This window comes from Amblyomma americanum, chromosome 5, assembly GCF_052857255.1.
Source record: "Amblyomma americanum isolate KBUSLIRL-KWMA chromosome 5, ASM5285725v1, whole genome shotgun sequence".
NCBI lineage: Eukaryota > Metazoa > Arthropoda > Arachnida > Ixodida > Ixodidae > Amblyomma > Amblyomma americanum.
The window spans coordinates 170,624,216-170,640,968 of NC_135501.1; the positions used below are offsets into that span (position 1 = coordinate 170,624,216).

Below are 16,753 nucleotides of genomic sequence, written 5' to 3' on the forward strand. Positions count from 1 at the left end.
ATAGCGGCCGTCGATACTCGCAGACTTGCTGCTGAAATTTTATGCGTTGCATTTGAGTGTATTGACGCGCTGCGGAGAACCTTCCGAGCGGGATCAGTGCTGTGTTTCAACTTTCTCAGTTATTTGTCTCTCTATTTTATTTGCGCCACAATATCTGATCAGTCTTGTCATCTTCCCATTCTCCTAGTCAGATATATTGTTCATGGCGCTTTTTTCGTTGTGCAGCCCTCAACATTGTAACATATTCATCATTGTGATCATCAAATGCGCCTTGTTTTAGCCGGCCTTTCACTCATCCGCTCAGAAAGTACCAGATACATAATGAGAGTACACGAAACACTCTGTAATCCTAGTATTGACAGGCACGATTACTAAGGAGTACAGTGGGTAGAAAAATCATCGAACTATATAAAATGCAATACTTTTATTATATTGCCCGGCCGTCACCAGAGCCCCAACTGTAGACTGAGCTCTCAAACCATAGCAAAAGGAATCATTCCATTGTGTGGATCTTCTTTTGGGTGTCTTGGACTTTCTTACGTCAGTTAAGGTCTGTAGAGTCGCCTGAAGAAAGAAACAAAAAGACTTGACAAATTATTTCATGAACTCATTGAGGCAGCTGGAGCTCTCGCGTCACCAAATTACAATGGCGTGATTCGAAGTTCTCACCCATTGTTCACCTCTTTTTTCGCTATTTTGCATTCCGTGACATAGTTCTGCGTTTATGCAACGTTGCGCTCATAACCCGAATGAAGCAAGATTTTGAATTCGAATATACCGTTGCGTTGAGGAGTTTGGAATAAAAGCTCATGAAAAATACTTTAGCACTGTGCGACTTTTCATGACATTGCCTATAGAAGTGACTCAGGAGCCTGACTGAAAATTCATCATCGGAGACCTAATAGGTAACGCCGAACTGTCGGCCTAAAAATATTATAAAGAAATCATTAGTCACATTAGAAGTCTTGGCAAAGAGCTTTTTATAGTAAGTAGCGAAGCAGTGGAAGTGGTAAAAGAATACATCTAATTAGGACGTGTAGTGGCCGCAGATGAGAATGAAAAGACTACACCCAGGTTGGTCTTCCGAGGTACTTCAAGTTCACGACGTGAAGTTTTGGACAGATTAAGATTGGCGAAAGTTGAGGTTATATCATTATATTATTTAACTTTTGTGCACGCACAACAGCGTTCACCATTCCTGAGGCATACATGAACAGGTATAATTTCGATCTGTCTTATAACTGATGCAAAAACGCCACGAGAAATTCGCTAGTACCAAGGTACTGCTACTCAACAGGAAGCAATATTTTCTGTTTATGATACTTTGAGATTCCGTCATACAGGGCGCAAGGAGAACGACTGTTTTTGACTAACTTGTCTGAAATTTCCTGTTTTACTTTAGGGCTTCCCTCCACATAAATAGTACGCAGTTTTCTTTAATCAGCTAAATCTTAATTATTCACTAAAAAATTTTTGCGATTATAACTGTAATTTATGCCTTTGTGATTTTAGCTTATGCTTGACCTTTTCTTGCTCCCTTTTGTCCTTATACTTGTCTCGCAACTGTAATCATTATACTATTTAATTTTTGTTTTTGTTTTCCGACATTTGTCTGCATCTAATTCTGGAAGCTTTGATGTTTTGACGCTTTCCTCTTTACTAGTTCTTTTTAGTAGCACTTTATTTTCGGATTCAGGCTACGCGCGAGGTTTTGTTCTTTTTTTCCTGTCTATGTCCTTCAAGTCACATTTTTTTTAAAAATCACTGTGTCCTCTTTTCTTCGTGACATTTCATGCTTTCCCTTATTTCCATCCTTCTTGCTTCACACTTCATGCCTTGCTTGTCTTAATTCCTGTTCTTTTACCCCACTCCATTCGCTTCTGCTCTCGCCAGACGCGCCACCAAATGGCTCAGTGATCACTTCGTAGTGCGTTCGTCAGTTCCTTCTAGGTGCGCCAGCGCCATGAAGCGACTCTGTTTCCTCACTGAAGTCACCAGTGCGCTTTTTTTTTTTTTGAATGACGACAGATCTTCTTTCGAAAGAACCGCCAAAACTAAGTGACGTTGCTGAACTGAGAAGACTTTGCCGCAACTCTCAAAGCACCTGGGATAATGCTGAACGATAAAATGTTGCGTGACTTTTTGAAAGCACATGCTGAATAACACGACCTTATAACGCGCGATTACGTGTTTAACAAATGAATTGCATCAGTGGGATGAAAATATTAGTTAACATTCCTCAGACGATATTCATTTCGGTGTTTTCGCGCTAGAAATGAAAAAAAAATTGTATACCAACCGCCTGATAAGTCACGAGGCTGCCCGAGACGAAAATCTGCAAAAAAGAAAGACAGCACGAATTGAGCACAGCGCTTCGTCGCTGGCACTGGAATTTGGCATATACGCGTCGGCAAACATAGCTATGCCCATCATGAGCCCAAGACATAGGCGATGTAGTGGCCTCCAAGCTGAAGTCCAATAAAGTTCCCACGAATGCGTCCCTTTCCACAAATTGGGGTCATTTAATGAAGTGTTTTACTCAGAACACTGACACTTTGTTACTCTTCAGCGTTGTGCTGAGTTTATTCAAGGGTATTTGTTGACTGCCTTCGGAGTATAGTAATGTACCATACATACAGTACAGAGGTATAGTGCATTAGTCTATTCTGTTTAGTATACAGACGTACTTGCGGCAGCCCCAGAGCTGCAAACCACAAACTGGCTTACGATGGGTACAAGCCTTCGCTTGTCCTGGCGCTCACATTCTAAGCGTGAGTGTCTCGAAAGACGAGCTTTCAGCCACACCTTGAATGGGTAAAATACCGTCACGCATGGCACTGTTTCGCCAACGCTGTCCTCGTGACGTCACAATTTGCGAAAATAAGGATTTTAACTCCTGGCCAAAACCAAGCAACTCGCATTCTTCCCTCAGTTGTCATAATCAGCAAGTGACTCTCTGCACTACTAGGCGTATATCAGAGGCTGGAGAAGATTGCCTCAGTTTACTCTTAAACAGTACTAACTCTTACGGTTATTTTTGAATATTTGTAAGAAAACTCCGCTGCTAAAGAAAAAAATCAATGTCATGCCGACTTACGCATAAACTCAATCACGTACAGATGTGGACAAAAGCAAAGGCAGCATTATGTGATTTCGAATGTTTTTGCGCCTTGCCTAATTGAAATTTTCACCAATGGCATGTGCTTGCTGGTAGTGGACGTTGTTGGGCTGCCCCACGGACTACACTGTTTCTTCATTTCCAATAGGAAAGGTGCGATAAAATAACAGAATAGCCTACTTCGTTTGTGTCCGCGCGTGTAATTCTTCTAACAGGTATCCTTACCTTACCATTTTTTTTGCTTACCATTACCTCTACAATGGCTCACCATATCTCTTGCCGAATCATAACTAGGAACAGGTTACAAACACCAAGGACGCAGCGTCAAATACGTGAACACTGGGGGCTTTCCCTTTCAGCATCAAAGCAATAACGCAATGTAGGCATTGTATAAATATAAGCGATGTGTTTAAATATCACCAACCCTCGCACATGAGGCGCGCTGCTTTCAGTCGACTCGTGCATCGTCGCCTCAAACGAGCGACAATAGCTGTTAGCTTGCCGATCGAAAATGCGATAGCAATTTTAGATCTTTAGTGCATCAGTATTAGAAGGCTCAGCGCAGGAGCAAACAGGGGCCCTCCACCGGCTGTAACCATTACCTGGCAGACTTTAGAAAGGAGGACAGTATAATAGACTGAGAGATAAGACAGTAGGTCCAGCCGCGAAGTATTAACTCCTCGCGGCGCACCAAAGAGAAAGGAGAAAAAAAATTGTTTTTTGTGGAACGGAAATGGCAGAGTATCTTTCCCACGACTTGGAGATACCTGAACCGCGCTGTAAGGGAAGGGATAAAGGATAAAGGAGGAACCGAGAGAAGAAAGGAAGAAAGAGGTGCCGTAGTGGAAGGCTCCGGAATAACTTCGATCACTTGGGGGTCTTTAACGTGCACTGACATCGCACATCCCGCGGGCACCTTAGCGTTTCGCCTCCATCGAAATGCGGACAGCCGTCGCGGTGGCTGAGTGGTTATGCGTTCGGCTGCTGGCCTGAAAGGCGGAGGTTTGATCCTGGCCGCCGCGGTCGAATTTCGATGGAGGCGAAATTCTGGAGGCCCGTGTATTGTGCAATTTCAGTGCACGATAAAGAACCTCAGGAGGTCGAATTTTCCGGAGCCTTTCACTACGGCGTCCCCCAAAACCTGAGTCGATTTGGGACGTTAAACCCACGTAAACCATAAACCATGAAACGCGGAAAAAGTTGGAAAAGAGCACAATGTGCTGAGGAAGAGCGATGCAGGCTAAGAAAAGTAAGCCAGCAGCTGCGTAGTTTAGTAAGTGGAGAGGAGGAAGCTGGAAAGGAAAGCAGCACGGTGAGGAGGAGCGAACAGGACAAAGAAAAAGAGATTCCTAAAAGAAATATGCGTCATAAAATTAGAGGGACATGAGTAGATATGTAAGCGAACTTAATACCACAGAGCATGTCTAAGCGTCAAATGCTGATGCATTCAATCGATCTGTCGCGATCATCTAGGAGCGTTTGCTGTAGTCCGAAACTGAACAATGCAAATTTAAAAGACCTTCGGTGCTATCAGTAAAACACTGCAAAGACTGACTGACCAGATACAACCACCAGTCATTGGTTGTCGGGCTAAACTAAGCATGCCCGAGTGCCGTCTAGACCGTTCTGTGGCTCAGTGTTTCCTAATTACGACACAGATATGGTGGGATCGAGCTTTGTAGTTTATGGGTGGTTTAACGTCCCCAAGCGACTCAAGTTATGAGGGACGCCGTAGTGAAGGGCTCCGGAAATTTCGACCACCTGGGGTTCTCTAACGCGCACTGACATCGCACAGTACACGGGCCTCTGTCATTCCGCCGCCATCGAAATGCGACTTCAGTGGCCGGGATCGAGCCCGGGAACTCCGGATCAGTAGCCGAGCGCTCTAACCACTGAGCCACCGAGGCGGCTGATAGATCGAGCTTGGAGAAATTCTCCTGCACTACAGCAAAATTCTCATGTTTCCCTCTGTTTATGCATGAATTCATTATGCAGTGTGTTACAAATCATTCATTAAAGATTTTTCTTTAAAAAGACGTGAGAGATATTTCGGTAAAGTGTATGTAGCTTAATATGACGTGGAGGGGAGATTATGCGATAAAGTGCAATGCAGCAACTAAAATTGAAGTAAAGTTACTAATTCCCTTTTTATTTTTAGTTACATGGTGGAAGATTGTATTGCGAAATTGAAGGCGTCAAAACTGCAGGCAAGCACAGTTCTGTATTTAAGAATCGGTAACAAGCTCCGGGATAACAAACATAAAAAAATTGCTTTTCAGAACTCAAAGTGCCTTTCCCAATTTGCATGTTCATAACATGGCCGTTCCGTTTCCTTCTGTAAAGCCGGTCAAAGATTTCTCTATATAAAATTGTGTGCTAACACTACAAATAAAAAGTTAGTTTTCGTTAATTGTCTTTTCATTAGACTCTCTTGTGTAAATAAGGTCCGCCATGCAGTAATTCACACCAGAATAGACCGCATAGACGTATCTGCCAGGATTTCTAAAGAAAAAAAATTATTTGATAAGTTGAAAAAGCCATTATTTTAATTACTGTTCTACGAGTTACTTTGAAGGAGTTAAACAACTCCTTTACTCCTTTTTTTTTATTTACTCCTTTGACGCGTCAATACTACATAATTAAAGAAAAAGGGCATACACTTACCACGACGATTCGGACGGTCGTGATCGTGCGGATACTTTGGTGGACGACGACCTGTAAAAATAAGGAAAGAGAGAGGGAGTTCTTCATTAAAATCTATGTCCTGTAAATGTTACGTTTTTGTTTCACTGCAGGAGTCCCTAATTTAGTGCTAAAACGGTTGCGCGAAGTGATATGCGTGCATTTTTCAATCTGTAAATCACTAGTACATGTTTTTGAGCTATCGAACACTGTATGGGCTCGGAGGGTGGAAAATATTCTTTCACGTATCGCAACGCAACATAGCTCGTCGGGCGCCAGATACCACGCTTTGGGAATATGAGGCTGGCGATAATGAGCTGCACGACGTCAAATTCTCCACACCATGAATGTTACTATTTTAACAAGTCTTAACTAGATAGAAAATTCTTTTTTCTCAGCAAGAAAACCAGGTTTCTGGTTTTCCAAAAAGGAACATCGTTCCAATCAGACGCATGATAGAGCCATTCGATCAGCATTGGAATAACTGCGTTGCCATTTGTGGCATGCTGTGTGTTGTTGTTAATCAGGAGGCAGCGGCAACCGACATTACGGGAAATGATGTTCGAAACTTAATAGCCCAGTGTCGCAAATTGCCGAAATTTAGTTAGCAGGATGCGCACCCATCTTTACAGGAAGCTTGTATTCAAAGATTTATGCCAACACATTTTCAGTAACCTGCGCTTCACGATAAAAAAATAACTGATTTTCATGCGAAGAAAAAGTGTGGATGAAAAGAGGGCGAAAAAATGAATTTCTAACTATAGCTTTCAACAACTTTGGTTTTCCATTTTGTGAGACCATTTTTGGAAGAGTAGGAAGTATTTGTTGGATTAAAATTTTCCTCTTCCCAGGGTGTTCGAGTTAGTTTGGAGCTGGGCCTTCGAGCTGCGCAAAATTGACAACACGCTTACTGTTTAGAATTAGCCGCATGCGGACTTAACAACAGCGGCGCCAACATAGCTTTTATAACAAATTTTGAATGTGCGCCCACAACCTGGCGCTATGTAGAGGCATTAATTTATTTTACTGTGCTTTCTTTATAATATGAGAATTTAAAGGTTTAGGTTGTGTCAATTCATTTATATATTTATTTATCTCAGTTACACTCTTGGGCCAGAGGGCATTATAGAGGTATCCTCCTAAGGGATGCCTATGGTATCAGGCAAAATTCGTTCTAGCGCCTAGGAAAACGTGCCGCACTTCGCACTTGCCAGACTGAAAATGGCGCTGGTTGCCATAATAGGCTGCATTATCATCCAGCACACACTGGTACAGCCATGTTCCGCATGAACTTGCATTTACCTGCCGCATGTCCAAAGTTATTGTTTGCGGATTTGTACATCAACGTCAACACAAAAAGCAGCGATGGGGGCTACTAGGTTGCACATTTTTCATTAGCTTGACGCGCTAATTCCTCGTGGGCGCGTTAACTCTTTGAAAAAAAGCAACACGCAGCAGCAGTGAATATCTCCGCTGGTGAAATAGACGTCGCCAAGGGGACGTATTTTTTAAAGACAGGTATTTCTCGATACATTTCGTACTCTGCCAGTCATCGAAACTTCTAGTGACATATGGCGTCAGAGAAGACGTCCCACTGTTTCTCGAAGAAGCATGCAAATGATGCCATTTATTTTCATAAATTTATTCGATTGTCGGCTGAGGTAGTATCGCAGGCCCACAACCAGGCAGACCTCTCCTGTTCCATTAAAATCCTTCTCCTCCTCCTCCTGGATTGTCGAAGCACTATACACTCGAACAAAGACGAGTGTCAGAGCACAAAGACGCCTTTGACAGGCGGGTGCTGCCGCGGAGGCCCAATGGTTATGGCACTCGACTACTGACCCGAATTACGCGGGTTCGATCCCGGCCGCGGCCGCCGAAATTAGATGGAGGCGATATTCTAGAGGCCCATGTACTGTGCGATGTCAGTGCAGAATAAGGATCCTCAGGTGGTCAAAATTATTCCGGAGCCCTCCACTACGGCGTCCCTCATAGCCTTCGTCGCTTTGGAACGGTAAACGCTCATTAACTATAGCCGTTAACAGGCTTGCTGAGGTTTAACGGCGTTCGTGAAGTCTCGAAAAGATAACGGGTGTCAGTAGTACTGCGAAATTCTACAGCGTAACCATTTTGACTCATCCAGGCTCGCTGCGTGTCCAAGAGGATCTGGTGACTTTCGACAGCCGTGGCTGGCGGTCGAACCCGCGTCTTTCGGGTCAGCAGCCGAGTGCCGTAACCACTGAGCTACAGCGGCTTCCAGAAACCAAGTTTTTGTAGGAAAATAAATGGCCTCTTAGAAAATATACACCCAGGGTACTTTTACCAGCATATCTCTCAAAGAAATCCTTAAACTCTGCAGCGTCTCGTAACGTAGGTAAAATGAGACTGCCATCCCGCTAAGTCGGACCAGCAGTTCGAAATCTTCACTACAGAGGGCCTGATGGCACTGGGATTAATGCGGCACGCTATAAGCAAATTGCGTACGGGGTATAGCAGAATGGTTGTCGCGCTTGTTACTTTTTTAATTACCGCTTAGAGTAATTATAATTATTGTAGATCGCTAGAACTTAAAGAATGTGCTAATGAAATATGCCTACAGTCCGGTACAGTTGAAATCTTTCTTTCTTTCATATATCAGTGTGTCAAAACTGGTGTTCTATATTCAGAAGCTTGTGTGGCACAAAAAAGAGGGCTACAGCAAGTGAGACTCGTTTTAAAAACGTTTTTGTTGAACCCAAGAATTATGAAAAAAATAGTATTACATGCAACGTTTCCCGAGCTGAACGCGAACCTAAATTTTAAACATTCGCGTGTTCAGGATTGACAAAAGCCGGGAAGAATTACAAAACACTTTAGGTGAATATCTTTTCAAAATAAATGCAAATCAACTGCTTATTAGTATATCGAAACTTGTTACATAAGGGAAATACAGAAGAGGCTCCCCTAGCTCAAGACAGCACCGGGACCTCCTGTTAGAGCGAAGGTGTAAAAAATTCACTTTGCATAATAAAAGCATTATTCTAATAGATGTTTAACAAAATACTGACATGGTTGCATGTCATGACACTTTTTAGTTCTGCATGGTGGTACACCTACTAGTTACGTAGACAATAGTCGACAAAGATTTGATTACCTGGACGACCTTTTATTGGATGCCCCAGCTCTCCTGCAAGTGTAAAAAAGAAAACGCATTTTTTTTGTGCATTGCTTGGCTTAATACTGCATAATTATGCATTGCTTGGCTTAATGTCCCCGCAGAAGGAAAGAAGCAAACATGTTTTCTTCTAGAAGAAATTAACTCTCTGCTCTCCCGTTTCTAAACTCAGGAAGACATTTATATTCTCAGGAGTTCACTCAGTGGCACAGATGCAAAAGGGGATTGTTCAGATGTCAGCTGAATATGTAACTGACCTTTCAGTGACAGCAATTCTTCAACCGGGGCTTTCAGATTTTCAGAGATTAGAAGCTACATTCTCTGTTAGAGAGAAATTGCAGAGATTCGTGCGGAATCTTTGCATCAATTAAATTGGTTCACTCATACTGCACATGTTGACATATCTAAGTTTTCAAATCCATATTTGTTGGAGAAGAAATTTCATTTAAAAAACACATTTGATTCACGCTCCTCACTTAGAGACCAAAATTGACATTGCGGTTAGAGTTTCGAATGGTGTTGCAGTGCAACCTGGCTTCAGTAACCCGCGCGAAATACTGTCTTTAGGTGAAAATACAAATGAGGCGGGTTGGGTTTCTATTTTTATTTTTATTAGAGCGCTACTACTGATGGTAACGAACAAAATCGGACGCGAAAACCGCAGAAGCAGGTGGGGCGCCGACAGGTATCCACTGTTCGTTTGCATAACCGGCTAGTCGAGGCCATGCCTGTTTTTTTTTATTGTAGCTATAAGAGGTCCATTTATAAGACGGCCAAGGTGTAAGTTCAAAAAGAGCACACAGGCGAGGATGGACAGCGAAGAAGACAAACACACAGCGCTTGCTCAGTGTCCATCCTCGGCTGTGTGAGCTGTTTTGACTTACACCATGGAATACGAACTAGCCCAATAAAAACTGTTCTCTTTGTGCTAAGCAAGTGGTTACCTGTGTCTACATTATTCTAGGTGCACTTTCGAATGAAGTGAATGGTGCGGAAGTAATTGGCAGTGCTTGAAAAATGCCCACGTGGCGGTCATGTTAAGGCACTCAGTAAATTGGAGCATTACATTTCAAATAAAGTGTCACAAAAAATACACAAGGGGGTATAGGATGTGTAAAAACATTGTCATTTTCAGCGATTTTCTTTGATGTAGACGAACTGGCAGCAGTTAGGGCCACAGGAGTCGATGTTTAAAGACTTACACAAATGTTTCATTATTTATTGTATGAGGTTAACGTAATTTTTTTCGTTTAGGTCAGGTTAAGTAAGCACTTCTTGGCCTTTTTTTGCATTGAAAAAGTTTCCACATGCACATTTTGTTGTAAAAACTTAGCCTAGGCAAGAACATTAGGTGCACGACTGATATGAAATAAAACAGTTATGGACAGCAGCCTACGGACCGTAATCTTATCGCTGTGGCATAGATTTCGTTTTCTGAACAACCCACACAGCAAACGCTGCGCCTCACATACTGAGCCCAGTAATAACAAATATTGTTTACCTCGGGCGAATACCATGGCGACCAGGCAGCAAGAAAGGAACACAAAAAGGACAATGCGCATCGTGGCCATCTTCGGTAAGACGAGGCAGTGAAGCGATGGAATCACACTTTTCGATGTGCCTTACGCTGCCTTTTATATATGCGTGAGTACTGAATTTATGTTTAAGATTTTTTTGCCATCTTGACAAGACATTGCTTAAAACACTCAATATGCAGTTGCCTACAACATGAAAATAACATGCCTCTTCTTTGAATGTTGAATAATAAATATGTTCGCACTAATTTCCAAGCGCCTCCGTTCGTGATTCCATCATGAATAAGTTTCTCGGAAAGCTTGTCTAGCGTGAAATTCATAGGACAAAATAAATGAAGCAAAACATCGTTCACGGAGCTTTTATGCATGAACTTCCACTAGTAATGCCTCTGAATAATGTGTATCTGGTTTATTCCGGACAGTGGTTTTTCTTTCGAATCGTTGTCAGTCTTAGCATTGAGAGTCAGAACTTTGTGTTGTTAAACCGTAGGCAAAGAGAAAGTTATCAATATTCGATTGACAAGTGCTGTAATACCAACAAAAAGTCGCGTTTTTCAGTGCGATTTCCGCACGTATTTCAAATTTACTTCTTTTAGCCCTCAGAATACCACCTAGCAACGCACTTGAAATACAAAAGCTGTCCAAAAAAGAGACCGAGTTATAGTCATAAAAACAGTCTCAAAGACATGCACAAAATGGCTTAAATATCCTCAAAATGGCATCTTTCTTTTGAAACGCACCTTTGCCGGCACTTTTTAGACTCATAGTACGCCCCCTGAAGACCTTCAACTGCAATCTCCTCCAGGCACTGCAAAATGGTGCGCTTTATGGTTTTGTATCCCGTGAGAGAGAAAAATTAAGAGGCGGCAGGGGCCGAACCACAAAACGACTGCTGGGAGGGTGAGGCCACGGTAGCACGTTATGCTCCGCCAGAAACTCAAAAGTAGCCACGTATGCATCGGCCCATTGTTGCCGTAGAGAATGCATCTATCGGTTATCTTCTTTAGGATGCGATGAGCGCCAATTATCAACTGCTCGAGGACTTACACATAAAAATGAACGTTCAATGTCTCCCCCGGGTAAAAAATTTCTGTAAACCATACCCTCTCAGGCAAAGACGATGACGAACAATGCTTTTATTTTTGTTTTCTCACGCAAGCATTCTTATGGCGCGGAGAGGTGCGTTCCGTCCTTAAACCTCTTATGGGAGTCAAAAGTTTAGGTTTTGAGAGCATTAGCTCTTTTTCATCAGGTTTCGAGATTTCGTGGGGTCTGCTACCACCCTGAGATCACAGCGTCATCTGTGGCAGCTACCAGAAAAGAGCACATCTCTCATTGAGACTTGTAGCGCCATCTACAATAGCATTGTAGAAACTACCTGGGGCGTGCCAGTCATCACGTCACGGTCTACTATGGTGGATAGAGGTTGAATTATGTGAGTATGACATCAGGGGACGAAATGGCGGCATAGTTTGGGTTTCTCGAATCTAAAATGGCGGCCAATAAAATATATCGTGCCCTCTCATCCGTTTCCCCGTTCGTGGTTTTTTAAAGCGCAATCTATAATAGGTTTGTTCCAGCCAGTTAGTAGAAGAAATTTAGCGGGCACAACGGCCGCTGTGTAACGCGTTACGCGTAACGAGTTAGGTCTACACCACCTCAAAGCACTACAAAGATCCCTACAGACTCAAGGTACCAGATAAACGCCGTTGTTTTCCTCAAAACCAGCTGAAGGTTTGGATTGCCAATGAGACAACACTCTTAACTAGGGCATTTGCTTCCAACGAGCGGGCTCTGGAGTCCGCGAAGTGCGGCGGGATCGCAATCGCGTCCCAGACCGCAAGCGGTAGAAGGTCGAGTATGCACTTGAGCGTATAGATGCCAAAAGAAGCCCCTAAAACGTCTAACCGCAGAGTTGCCCGTGAAACGTCAGAATGTGCCTGCCACTTCAGACCTTTCGGCAGCCAATGCCAATAAGCTTTTGCTGATTAATGCGCTAAACCAGTAAGCTTAGATGAAATAAATATTTTTTGTGAGAAGTAATCAAAAGTAAGCAGAGAGTTTCTTACGCAGCACGAACTGCTGTCAAGAGAACATCCGCCTAAATTTATGTTACTGAGGCCCCACAAAATTTCCTTGTGTAAGAAGGAAGAGGGCTATGTACTGGGATACCGCAATACATGGACCTTAACAAGCTCGCCAAGTCTATTTCTCTTGTCTCATTCAGAGTTGCCGTTCGATAGCTAAGGAATGCGCTCGAGCCGACGTGAAAAGCAGTGAAAAGTAGCCCTTCATTTTATTTTGGTGCCAAACTTGTTGGCGTCGATAATAGATGCAATTAAATGCTTAACTACAACATACATAAACAAATGATCACCTATAGTATATGGTGCCACAGCGAAAAGAGTTCACATTCAGTTTGTAGATAATATTACTTGTAGCACGACATGGTGACAAAGGTTCGCCGGGTAGCCGCATCCTACACCTCAGTCTTGGTATTGCTACCAGCAACACCAGCTTCATCTGGTTCTGATGTTCAATTTTCAAGTAGTTTAGAAGAACTTCTTGTTGGGCTAGTTGGTGCATTTCTTTGTTGAACAACGTTGCGCATTCAAAAGAGACACAGGAAAAGGCCAAGAAGACGCTCTTTCTATCTTTCGTTGGGCTCTGTCCGTCTTTTTGGCCTTTTCCTGTGTTTGTCTCTTTTGTATTCGCAACGTGGTTCTTCAAATCAATTTTCAAGGCAACCTGCGAGAAAACGTGAGCTTACTCCGCGTTGGATATCGGGGGTGCTAGATTCTCAGAGGGCTACACCATTGTTTTTCTACCTTGATGAAGGGAACTGGAAATTGCACAATGTCTTTTTTTGCAGCAGATGTGACCTTTTATTTGTCTGTTTAATTAGCATCAATTAGGTCTATTTCTACTTGCAACCTTCCGCGTGCAAGAGGAGAGTTCACTTTCTCGACGTAATTTGCTTTGTGTTTCGTAAAGAACAAAATTTTGAGCCAGCTTTGAGTTATATCAGACAAATGATTACCAACGCTACAACTTACAGTCGCCGGTGCACCCAGTCCACAAGCATATAATGGGTTCAAAGACAATGCGAGGTAGAAGTAGAGTGGTACAGCTACTTGCATAGAAGCTCATACGTTCAAAACATGCCGGCTTAATGTGCATAGCCAGTGGCCTCTTTGAAGTCTGCGAACAACTAAACTATAATGTTCTAATTAAAAACAAACTTGTGACGTCATAGGCACAATTTTTGGCGGGAGAAGTGAATCTTCGACCGTCCCGAGGTTTTAAGCGCGACTCACCAGACAAAGACAAAGAAGGCACGACGAGCGCGGAAAACCGACGCTATTTCTAGTCGTCCGCACTCGTTTCATGTTCTTGTTTCGTCCTCTCCTGGAGCGTCGCGCTTAAGTTCAAGTTGTTAACGCACCAACAAGCCTAACCACTTTTCTTTATGCCCGAGAGGTATAGTTTTAGGTATAGTTATAGCTGCTAGTTTAAAACAAGTTCGTTTGAGAGACGTTGCGAGTAATGGGTTGTGACAGAACTGTCCCAACTGAGTTTACCTCAGTTGTGACAGAACTGTCCCAACTGAGTTTACCTCACAGAAAAAAAGACGAGTGCAAAATTTGAGTTGAAGCCCATTTATTACTTCAAAACCCTAACGCTCTCAGCTCGAATTAGTTACGCAACAGGAGGTTGCTGACAAACGCATGAGACAGATTAAACTTTGCTCCAGCAGCGAACGAGCTAGTTTTCTCCTGTGCCTAAATGCATAAGTGTGGTGTAAATTGCAGTGCACTCTCGCGGCGAAATTAGGGCTGATGTTTAGAACACAGAGGGTAGAAATTTTTGGCTGGTGTACATCCTCAGTGGAGGCGGCATACCCTAGTACCAAAATTGAGTGTAAAACCCTACCGTTACAATGTGATGTCAGCAGGTCAGGTCTCACTTTGACGCTTTCCTAAGTAGCATCAGTTCGCGTGCTGTGTGCACTTCGGCTCGAGCGACACCGTCTTTCCAAAGGCATTAGCATCAAAACTGTGACTATAACTGTGGCTGGTATGACAAAAAAAACAAGCGTGCGCACGTAGTCGACTTGAACGTAGCACTAGGACAGAAAGTAACAAGGGGCTTGAAATCAACGCTGATAACAGGCGAGCAGCTCCACTCAGCGAAGTCATGAGATGACGAGACACGACGGCCAAGGCCGGCAGTATCGGAAGCTAGCGAGTTAGCGGCGAGCATGCAGCAAAGTTGTCAGGGTGTATAGAATATGAGCCGTTAGCTGCTACTGTGAGGGAACTCGAACATACATACCATTTTATTTTAAAACGTACTTTCCAACCAAATGCGCAGAATTAAAACATTTTTAGACAAGCAAATAAAATTGTGTTTAAAATCATTACTAATTACAATTATGCAATCAATTATCTTTATCCTATTTGTGATTATCCTCAAATTTTATTTTGGCGCTTCAAGTTCGCGGCCTTACTGATGTCAGTGGCATTTGGTTTCATACCGTATGCGAGCTTCGTGTTCGCAGCCCATATATATTGACCATGGACTGCAACCGTGCCCTCATGGTTTCATCTAACGTGGGGTCATTGTATGGCGCAGACCGAGTTGTGATTTCTCACTTTTTCAGTTATAAAATATTTATACTGTTGTTTCTATATACTTTGCCCCGGGGAGAGAATATGACAAACATGATGTGCTTTACAACAGAAATGTTCAAAAAAAAACCTTTGCAATTGCCGTTTAAGGGCGTGTTCCGTGAAGTGAGGTAAGGCCGCGCAACAGAGGCATTTCGTTTCCTAGTAGTTGTGTCAAGTGAGTGATTTGTTCACGTGGCAACATGTCCTATATTTTCATTGAGCTGCGCCTAATCTTCTCAAAGAGGGCTATGAATCCTTCTTGCGCTTGACATTTCGAACAAGCGCCTATTCAGTCGAGTTGATCTAATTGTGCTGCGTCGAAGATGGAACCGAAGTTTGTGTGCAGCGTGAAATCGGATATGCACATATCACTTACTTTGAAATGTCAGCCAGTTTTGAAATTTTGCGTAGGCCTCTGTTGGATGGAAACATGGACGTAGCTCCCCCGGCAATTGCCATAGTCGAGACGGCTGTGCGCTTTCATCTGATATTTATCAGAAAGGTCAGAAATGATGTCAAGCATTAATTCAGTTGTGCGAGTGCTGAAACAATTCTGCATATAAATAAGGGACAATCTCACCAGCACGGCAACGAAGACTTAGTCGCCTCGGCCCGTTTGAAAATAGATGTAATTTGACAAAAAGTTGCCACGAACGAAGGCACTTGTCTCGTTTCATGTATTCTGCTGTCGTTTTATTCTGGGATTTTTCTACTCTATGAGGCAGATTATTTGAAACAATTGTCGGCTCCTTATCTTGTTTTATTGTGAATGATAGAAGCCTACTGAAGGCAGGGATAGATTCTGCTTTTTTTTCAGAAAAGCAAAATGTTTGATTCGCGTTCTTGGTCTGACGGATACAAAAATTTCGCAACCTCTGACGAGCAAACAAGAGTAGGCAAGTGAAGGTCACGTCATGAGACTCTAATTAAGAAAGGCAAAGTGGCCGTAACAAAGAGAAGCAAATAGGCATGTTTCTCTCTCTTTTAGTTTGTGGCGCTGTTCAATCAAAATATAGTACTCTTATTTTGCGGCTCAATGGTAATTGACTACAAAGTAGAAGGGAAACGGCCATATGCCGCCGAGGGGATCCGACCTCATGGCTTCCGAATTTCGCATCCGGTGCTCTACCAACTGAGCTAAGGGGGCGGTTGTCCAATTTTCGGCTTTCGTGGGTGGTGGTGGCTTTCGTTACGTGTATCCTAACCTCGAGAGAGTTCCCCAGCGCAGCGTTCGTTCATAGTGGCGGATGTCAGATTAACAGCAGAAGTAGATGATTAGGCAGCCGCCATCTTGGCTCAGACAGTAAAGCCGAAGGAAGTTGTGAGCTCGAATATGTATCTTTCATCTTTCAGCGACAAAATAATTGCACTAGTAATTTCACATTAATCGACACCGCAAATTAGAAAAAAAACAGAAATGTTCTTTTTATTGTTGAACTAAAACTCTTGGACTATTTCGTATTTGGTGGCGGTTATTTGCACCTTTCCGGTCCTATAGAAACGGGAAAAAATAGATTTGAGACAACTGAAGACGATGGAAGACATCGAGGTGGCTAATAATAATAATAATAATTGGTTTTTGGGGAAAGGA

The 16,753-nt window shown here is 42.9% G+C and overlaps 2 long non-coding RNA genes across 3 annotated transcripts; both read right to left on the bottom strand.

Annotated features, from left to right (window-relative positions):
• Nucleotides 1-409: 409 nt before the first annotated feature.
• LOC144133018 (uncharacterized) lies at nt 410-10,593 on the bottom strand. 2 transcript variants are annotated; one of them, XR_013314960.1, is made up of 5 exons: nt 10,456-10,593; nt 8,934-8,966; nt 5,783-5,833; nt 2,300-2,335; nt 410-564 (listed from the first exon to the last, which is right to left on the bottom strand). It is a non-coding gene; the product is annotated as an uncharacterized LOC144133018 (long non-coding RNA). The 2 variants fall into 2 exon arrangements; XR_013314961.1 differs by lacking the exon at nt 8,934-8,966 and having other exon boundaries at nt 10,456-10,592.
• Nucleotides 10,594-11,257: 664 nt separating this feature from the next.
• LOC144135273 (uncharacterized) lies at nt 11,258-15,849 on the bottom strand. The gene is made up of 3 exons (XR_013315426.1): nt 15,743-15,849; nt 15,539-15,646; nt 11,258-11,297 (listed from the first exon to the last, which is right to left on the bottom strand). It is a non-coding gene; the product is annotated as an uncharacterized LOC144135273 (long non-coding RNA).
• Between the last annotated feature and the right edge of the window lie 904 nt (nt 15,850-16,753).